The 9,552-nt window shown below is 40.8% G+C and overlaps 1 non-coding gene across 1 annotated transcript; it reads right to left on the minus strand.

Moving 5' to 3' along the window:
- Positions 1-3,415: 3,415 nt before the first annotated feature.
- LOC144711557 (small nucleolar RNA R71) lies at positions 3,416-3,524 on the minus strand. The gene has a single exon (XR_013583607.1). It is a non-coding gene; the product is annotated as a small nucleolar RNA R71 (small nucleolar RNA).
- Positions 3,525-9,552: the final 6,028 nt, after the last annotated feature.

The following is a 9,552-nucleotide window of genomic DNA, read 5'->3' on the forward strand; positions in this document are numbered from 1 at the left end:
CTTTCATACAATGCTCTTGGCACTTGTTTTAAGCCATATAAAGCTTTCTTCAACTTGTAAACTTTGTCCTCTTTTCCTTTAACCACAAATCCTTCAGATTGCATAACATAAACTTCTTCATTCAAAATACCATTCAAGAAAGCAGATTTAACATCAAACTGATATACTTCCCACGCCTTTTGAGCTGTAATGGATAACAAAGTTCTTATTGTTTCATGTCTTGCAACAGGGGAAAATGTTTCAAAATAGTTAATTCCATAATTTTGTGCATAACCTTTGGCTACAACCTTGCCTTATACCTCTGTATACTCCCATTTGCTGCATGCTTGATTTTGTAAACCCATTTTACTCCAGTAGGTTTAATTGAAGATGTAAAATCCACAAGCTCCCATTTGTCATTTTTCTTAGGACACTTAATTTCATCTTCCATTGCATTCTTCCACTCTTTCCTGCTTTTAGCTTCTTCAAAGCTTACTGGTTCATCATGTGACAAAAGTACAAAAATACTTGTCTCATATAATTATTTTACCAACTTTGTCTTTCTTTGTGGTGATGGAGATTCATCTTCAATTACTCTTGATTCATAATTTATATCTGAATCAAGGATATAACCATACATTCTCCATTTCACTCTTTGTATTTCTGAATTCCTTTCTCCTTCTTGATATGTAGGATTTTCATTCCAATCCTAAAGCTATCCTCATCAAAAATAACATCTCTTCTAATAATCACCTTTTTTGTTAAAGGATTATATAATATGTAACTTTTGCTTTAATTATTATATCCAACAAAAATGCATTTCTCACTTTTCTTGTCCAACTTCCCACGTTCAATTTGATCAATTAAAGCATAAGTAATGCATCCAAATACTCTTAAATGACCAATAACTGGTTTCTTCGCATACCAAGCTTCAAAAGGTTTCATATCATTTACGGCTTTCGTAGGAGAAATATTTTGAATATAAGCTGCAACAGCAACAGCTTCAGCCCAAAATTCAGTAGGAAAATGTTTTTCATGCATCATGCTCCTAACAGCTTCAACAAGTGTCCTGTTCTTCCTTTCAGCAGCTCCATTCTGCTGAGGAGTCTTTCTTACAGTCAATTGTCTACAAATTCCAAATTTTCTGCAATAATCCTCAAATGGCTTTGAAAGAAATTCTCTTCCTCTATCTGTACGTAGAATTTTCAAAGTATGTTCACACATATTTTCAGCCGTTGCTTTGAACTCAATAAATTTATGAAATACCTCTGATTTCTCTTTCAAAAAATCAACCCAGCACATTCTTGAGTAATCATCAACAAATAGTAGGAAATACTTACTTCCACTCAAATATGAGGTTTTCATATGACCACATACATCTGCATAAATTAATTCCAAGGGTGCTCTGATGACTCTCAATACGTCATCAAATGTTTAGAGTTTTTTTGAGCATAAAAGCATCAATCGTACCCATTCAATCCATGTTGGTTGTCATTCATATGCATTGTTTTATGAACATACGAACCCCACTTGATTCTTCGAATCAAGTGGATTATATCTAACACTTTCGATTAGTGAGTTCAGAAATAGATTAAGGCAGCCAAAGGAAGATGAAATTGATCAGGAGGAGCTGGCGAGAAATCAGGAAGAAGAAAATTCCAAAAATGCCCCCCGAACTTGTTTTAAGAGAAACCTATAAATAGTCTCTCAAAAGCTCATTTTGGGTTGTCCAGAATTTCTCTCAAGGAAGCTAGGGCTTGGAGAGGAAGGATTTCTGCAGACCCTCCAAGGCTGATGAGCATTGGAGCTGGGAGAGAAGAAAGCTGAGGAGTAGCTGGAGCACGACGATCATCATCTTGCCGGAAGGGCGTGACACAAGGTGGTATGAGAGTTTCAGTTTCAGTTGGTGCATCCTCTCCCTGCAAAGACAATCGAGGTTGGAGGGGAAGGTGTTGAGTATTACCTCCCTGTTGTTCCAAACGCGATTGTTCACCTTCTAGTTTGATCTTTGAGTTCTTTGTTTGTTCAGATTTGATTTTCCCTCTCATTTTTTTCTAAAAACCTAAACTGTTCTTCAGCAAATTTTGTGAAATCGACCCCTGTAGGAGGTCCTAGGCAGCTAGCAACCAAGGCCACCGCTAAGATTGCCAACAGGCCGAGTTTCCTACAGCCAAGGCCACGCGCAGCACCGCCGCACGCAGCCAAGGCCGCGCGTAGTAGAGGTTGCGCGCAGCTAGCTGCGAGCCGCTCAGGCCGTGCCCGCGCGTATGTAACTGCCTGCGCACAGGCCAGCCATCCCGCGGGCAGGCAAGCAACCCCACGCGTAGTTAGCTGCCTCCACACAGGCAGCCGCGCTGTGCGCAAGCAGCAGCCTACCCACAGGGAAGCCATCCCGCTCGCAGGCAGCACTTGCACACGGGCAGCAACCCCGTGCGTGAGCATTCATCTGCGCACAGACCGCACCTGCGCGCAAGGTGTTTGCTCCTTTGCCTCAAAGGGCAAGAGCACACCGTTAGCAGGAAATTCTCTACTGACGGCTTTGTTCAGTTAAGTTTTACAAAGAATAATTTGTAGAACTTAACTGAGGTTAGTTTAACTGAACATTAAAGCTGAAATTAAAAATCTTGAACTGATAATCTACAGTAAATTGAAAAGAATTTTATGCTGATTTCTCTGCTCTCTCTGGATCGACCCTTACTTGCCCTAAGGCTGTGAGGTTATAAGTATTGTTGCATAAGCTCAATCCTCACACGATTTAATTGATAAATAACCAGTAAAAACACCTAACATTTGAGCTTATCAGCTGGTGCCGTTGCTGGGGAGCACAGTATTACAGTAGTATTTTATTTTTTGTCTTTTCAGTTATTGTCTATTCATTCTCCTAAAGCTGTAGGACTTGAAAATCCTAAGCTTACTGTCTTTCTAACTTTCTGCTGAAGTTCTATGGTAGTGACACGTTCAAAGGCCGGTGAGAAGTTTGCAGAGAACGTTGCGAGAGACTCAACTCCAGAATCTACAGTCGTAGAACCTGAAAATCAGCAGGAAACCGTGGCAGAAGAAGGACACCACCAGCAGGAGAGAAGGAGAACTATGCTGGACTGGTCAACACCCTCCGGAAGCCTACGGCAAATGGATGTGAACCTGAACATAGGTGAGGGTATCATGTTCAGGTATGACAATGCGTTGATACACTCTCTACCTGAATTTAATGGATTACCTGCTCAAAACCATCTAGAATTCCTTGATGATTTCTACATTAGATGCTCATCTCAAAACGTTCCAGGATTATCTACAGAAATGCTTAAAATGAAATATTTTCCTTTGACGTTAAAAGATAAAGCGTTTTCCTGGTATCGTAACTTAGGAATTACTTTCATCTCTTGGGATGAGATGCAGGGAAAATTTCTGCAGAAATTTTACCCTCTCTCCAAAACTAATTTTTATTGTCGAGAAATCCATAATTTCCATCCCCATGAGGGAGAGGCCTTTAGTGAATCATGGGAGAGGTTCAATGACCTGCTAAGGAAATGCCCTCATCATGGAATTGAACATTGTCAGTTAGCCCAAATTTTCTATGAATCTTTATCAGATTTCATGAAAAATAAGGTTAACTTAGCCTCCGGGGGAACATTTTATACTGCATATGAGGACGAGGTTTTTGATATTTTGGAGACAGTTGCAGAAACTGATCTGCAGGAGATTGGGGCAAGCCAAAATGGGAGAAACCTGCAACCCAAGAGAGCAGGAGTTCTGCAGGTCAATGCTAAGGAGATGGAGATACAAGCAGGCTTAAGGGAGACCAACCAGTAGTTGGAGGAGCTCACCTCCACCTTGAAGAATGTCTTTCTAGGTAACTCTCCCATCGTTAAAGCTAAAATTTGCTCTCTCTGTTTTAGCAGAGAGCACGAAGATTGAGCGTGCCAAGCCATGGAAGAAGAAGTGAAAGCATTCAACCAACAACAACCATGAGCAAGATAGAGAAAGTCAAATTTCAAAAACGGAGAGAGCTTCCACCAAGGGAACAAGCCTGTAGTTCAACCTCAATTTAAGCAAAGGCAGCAGTTCGAGTCTAGGCCTCAGCAGCAGTATTAGGTCCCATCTCAGACCCAACCTGATTTCTCTACACTAACCCCTGTCATTTCAGACATGATAGAGAAGAAAAATCAAAAGTTGCGGTCGGAGATGGAGATGCGGATGCAAGTGATGATGGAATTCCAGACGAAGCAAATGCTGGAATCACAGGAGCAAATGAGGAAGCTGCTAGAGAGCTTCAGGCCTGGACCTTCTGAACATCAAGGTACACCTACAGAACCTCCTTGCACATCTCATAGATTTCCCCCTAAGCCTATGATAAACCCATGCAACTTACACCATGTACAACATGCAACTCATGATGAAATGAAGGAGGAAGATCTTGAAGTTCTAGCAATCTCAAAATTGAGAAATGGAAAAGAACTTCAGGATCCTTATCAGAATTCTGTAGAGAATCCTAGAAAGAGAAATGAGCCAAGGGAGGAAGAAGGGGAGGATCTTCCCTACGCGGAGGAACCTCTACCTTCTACGAGTGGGCAAAATGTACCTTACCCATCTGCTCTGAATAGAAAAAAACCTGTATATGACTATGAGAACAGGTTATTAGAAAACTTTAAAAAAGCCACCATGACTATCACAGTGGAAGACATGCTTAGGTGTGCACCCTCTCTTAAGAAATACCTTAAGGATTCTTGCACTACTAGAAAAACTAAGGAGGTAGTAAAACTTTCAGAAAATGCTTCTAGTATTTTGAACGACATCCCTATCAAAATGAGGGATCCAGGTGCCCCTTTCATCACATGTGAAATAGGAGGAAAAACTTTTTTGAAAGTTTTATTAGATACGAGAGCGAGCATTAGCATCATTCCTACGGCCTTATACGAGGAATATGGCTTTGGGGAGCTTGAAGAAATCCATATGGACCTACTCCTAGCCGACGGAACTGCTAGGCAGCCTGAAGGAAGACTGACCGATGTCATGATTACTGTAGAAAATTGTGAAATTCCTGTAGTTTTTATAGTCACTGACGTAAAAATTTCAGGAAGCATTAATTTAGCTCATATCATTCTAGGAAGACCGTTTTTAGTAACGGCGAGGATGATCATGGATTGGGGGAAAGGGACTGTAGAGTTTAAGATAGGAAAAGAGAGAGTGAAAATTGATATTTCGAAGATGATGAAGTGCCCCTTAGGGAGCAATGAAGAACTCAACTTATGTGCAGAAGAAGAGGGCGAGGAAGAAGTAGTGAAAGAGTATTTATCTCATATAGAAAGTAGAGAGTTCGATGATAGGCTCATAGATTCCCCTGTAGTTGAAGTAAGCCAAGAACTTAAACCACTCCCCTCATCCCTCAAATATGCATATTTGGAGGTCAAGAAGAATTTACATGTGATCATATCCTCATCACTCACTCTAGAACAAGAAGAAGACTTGCTCAAGGTACTTAGAGAGCACAAAGAAGCCATAGGTTGGACTTTTGATGATATCAAGGGGATCCCATCCTCAATTTGTGAGCATAGGATCTTCTTGGAAGAAGAAGCTAAGCCTTGTAGAGAGCATCAAAGAAGGCTTAATCCTCATATGAGAGAAGTCCTTGAGAACGAAATCCTAAAGTGGTTAAATGCCGGTGTCATATACGCGATTTCCGATAGTAGATGGGTGAGCCCGGTGCACATGGTTCCTAAGAAGTCAGGAGTGACTGTAGAGATTAATGACAAAGGAGAAGAGGTGCATAAGAGGTTAACCATAGGATGGAGGGTGTGTATTGATTATAGAAAATTAAACAAGGCGACCAAGAAAGATCACTATCCATTACCCTTCATGGATCAAATACTAGAAAAACTGTCGGGGCAGCAATACTTCTAGTTTCTTGATGGTTATTCAGGATACAACCAAGTGAATATTCATCCTGAAGATCAAGAGAAAACGACCTTCACGAGTCCGGTAGGGACATATGCCTTTAGGCGTATGCCCTTCGGGCTATGTAATGCACCCGCCACATTCCAACGATGCATCAATGCACTCTTCTCAGATTTAGTGGGAGAGTGTTTAGAAATCTTTATGGACGATTTTTCTGTATTTGGATCTACCTTTGAAAACTGCCTCCTAAGCCTCACCAAAGTATTAAAGAGGTGCATTGAGTCCAACCTCGTACTAAGTTGGGAAAAATTTCATTTCATGGTACAAGAGGGAGTGGTGCTGGCCCACATGGTAAGCAGCCGTGGATTGAAAGTGGACAAGGCCAGGATTAAAATCATCCAGGACCTTCCACCTCCAACCAACGTAAAAAAAACCTTAGGGGTTTCCTCGGTCATGCGGGTTTCTATAGACGTTTTATTTTAGACTTTGCTAAAATTTCGAAACCTCTCACGAATCTTTTATCGTCTAAGAATAACAATTTTGAACTAACACTAGAAGCTAAGAATGTATTTTGTATGTTGAAGGAAGCTTTGGTGAATGCGCCTATTTTGCAAGGGCACGATTGGACCCTTCCTTTTGAACTAATGTGCGATGCTTCTGATTTTGCTGTAGGGGCAGTGTTAGGTCAAAGAATCGACGAGAAACACGTGGTCATATACTACGCCAGCAGGACCTTGGTTGATGCGCAATTGAATTACACTACCACTGAAAAGGAGCTGCTGGCTATTATCTTTGCATTATGAAAGTTTAGGTCTTAGTTGTTAGGTAGCAAAATTACTATTTTTTCTGATCATGCAGCTATTATATATTTGTTAGCAAAGGAGGCTAAACCTAGACTCATTAGATGGGTGCTCTTGCTACAAGAGTATGATTTAGATATTAAGGATAAGAGAGGGTGTGAGAATGTAGTGGCAGATCACCTCTCCCGAATAGTAGGCGCCCAACCTGAATTAATAAATGATGCATTTCCTGACGAGCATGTGCTAACCGCACAAGGAACATCGGTTCCTTGGTATGCACACATTGTCAACTTCCTTGTTTCAGGAAAAATCCCTACAGGTTGGACATCCCACGAGAGGAAGAAGCTGCTGAAGGATGCAAGATTTTATTTCTAGGAAGACCCGGAGCTGTTTCACCAAGGGCAAGATCAAATTTTACGACGATGCGTTCCCGAAAGCGAACAACGAAGCGTCTTGGAATTCTGCCATGCAAAACCAGGAGGGGGACACTACTCATCGAAGGTAACAACACATAAAATTGTTGAATCTGATTTCTTTTGGCCGACTCTATTTCAAGATGCCCAGAAATTTTATAATAACTGTCTAGCTTGTCAAGCCTCCATTAACATGAATAAGATGGATCGAATGCCTTTACAGCCCATCCTAGAAGTAGAGATCTTTGATCTATGGGGAATTGATTTTATGGGTCCTTTTCCTAACTCCCATGGACATGAATATATTTTGATGACAGTCGTCTATGTGTCCAAATGGGTAGAGGCCATTCCCTCAAAAACCAATGACAATAAGGTGGAGACTAATTTCATTGAAAATAATATTTTCTATAGATATGGATGCCCACGAGCCATTATTAGTGATGGGGGATCTCATTTCATAAATTATAACTTTAGAAACCTCCTAAAGAAGTTTGGTGTCCACCATCGAGTCACTACCCCGTATCACCCTCAATCTAATGGTCAAGTCGAATTGTGCAATAGGGAGGTTAAGAAGATTTTAAGGAAGATAGTGTGTCCTGACGGGAAGGATTGGTCTAGGAAACTAGATGAAGCATTATGGGCTTATAGGACCGCCTACAAAACACCTCTAGGAATGTCCCCATTTCGACTGATTTTTGGGAAAGCCTGTCACCTCTCTTTAGAGTTAGAACACAAAGCCCTTTGGGCCATTAGAAAACTCAATTTGGATCTAGATCAAGCCGGCAAACAAAGACATCTTCAATTGAATGAATTGGAAGAACTACAGAATGAGGCCTATGAGAATTCAAAGATTTATAAGGCCAAAATGAAAACATTTCATGATAAAAGCTTAAGTAGAAGAACCTTCGTAGAAAATCAGAAAGTTTGGCTTTACAACTCTGGGTTGAAATTATTCCCCCGGAAACTAAAAACTAGGTGGGATGGCCCCTTCATTGTCCAAAACGTTTTTGAGAATGGAGCAGTCACGATTTTAGATCCTCAATCTCAAAAACAATTCACTGTTAATGGACAACGGCTTAAACCTTATTTACAAGAGGAGGATCTTCAAGGACCTATGAACATTCCTCTCGAAAAACAACTGATTGATAGTAGCATGATCTGACGTTATCTATCTTATTTTGTTTGCTTGTTTTCTTATTTTCCATATCTTGTTTTTGTTCTGCTTTTGTTTTCTTCATTTTTGTTTGCGTCGTCATGTGCAGCTTACTTCTCCACGCTCGCCTACACCACAAGATGGACACCTCAAATCGCCAATCGAGGCTCTCCATTCCCTGGTTTGGTCCCTATTTTTCTTTACTCCAATTTACTTCCCGTCATGTAGGAACATGCCTTTTTATGGGAGGGGGGGGAATAGAGTCGCATGCATAACTGCTCTGTCATCTATCAAATTTTTTTTCGTTTTGCATCAACCAAACCATGGATACTTGATGATCTAAGGAGATACTCACACAATGATAAGCACGACAATAGGGCTCTTTTCAAGGGTGTTAGAGTTGAAAGACTGGCCAGAGGGGATCCTAGGTGAAATAGGCCTAGCTAGGTGCTCAAATGATTCATAATATCCACAATCCAGAAAACTTATCATTATATCTCTCTCATCTCGCCATCCACTTCGGGTTGAGTTAGCACTTACATGCATGAAACCTTTAGCTTTAGTGGAGAGTAGGGCTAGTGTTGGCTCAATGGCATTATTATTATTGACATGAGTGAAGCTCCCTGAACTAAGAGGGATACAAAACCTCTTCGGGGGAATAAGCTGCCAGTCTACTAAGGACGGCACATGGGTAGTGGATAAGCGCCATCAGAATGCAAAGTAAAGCTGCATTGAGCAAAACAAGCATAAGCTTGCATCATTGAAATCAAAGTTGTTGTCATAAAAAATGACCAACAAGCAGCAAACGTAATTGAAAAATTAAAAAGGTGGAAAAGCTGTCTCCCATGTGTTTGAGACGGTGCTAGTATAGCCGTTAGTATTGAGACAGCATTAGCACCGCTCTCTACGCCTCGTTCAGTAGTGCGCTTGGGGTGTTGACTCAACCTTACTCCATATAATATGTACTTATTATATGTACTTCGTAAATCATAAGTGCACTTAGTTGCAGTATAAGGGCTGAAATAGAGCTTCAGGATTTTCCTTAAATTGGTCAAGTTCAATTGATGAAGCCACTCCTTGTTGACGGTATGAGTCCAAGTTATCAAAAGCTGAAAGTCAACTAGAGATCATCATCTATTCTCACTTGCATTTCATTACTAAGGGACTAGTAATGATCTAAGTTGGGGGGTGTTTGATGACTCTCAATACGTCATCAGATGTTTAGAGTTTTTTTGAGCATAAAAGCATCAATCGTACCCATTCAATCCATGTTGGTTGTCATTCATATGCATTGTTTTATGCACATACGAACCCC

The sequence above is a fragment of the Wolffia australiana genome, chromosome 13 (genome assembly GCF_029677425.1).
Source record: "Wolffia australiana isolate 7733 chromosome 13, ASM2967742v1".
In the NCBI taxonomy this organism is placed as follows: Eukaryota; Viridiplantae; Streptophyta; class Magnoliopsida; order Alismatales; family Araceae; genus Wolffia; species Wolffia australiana.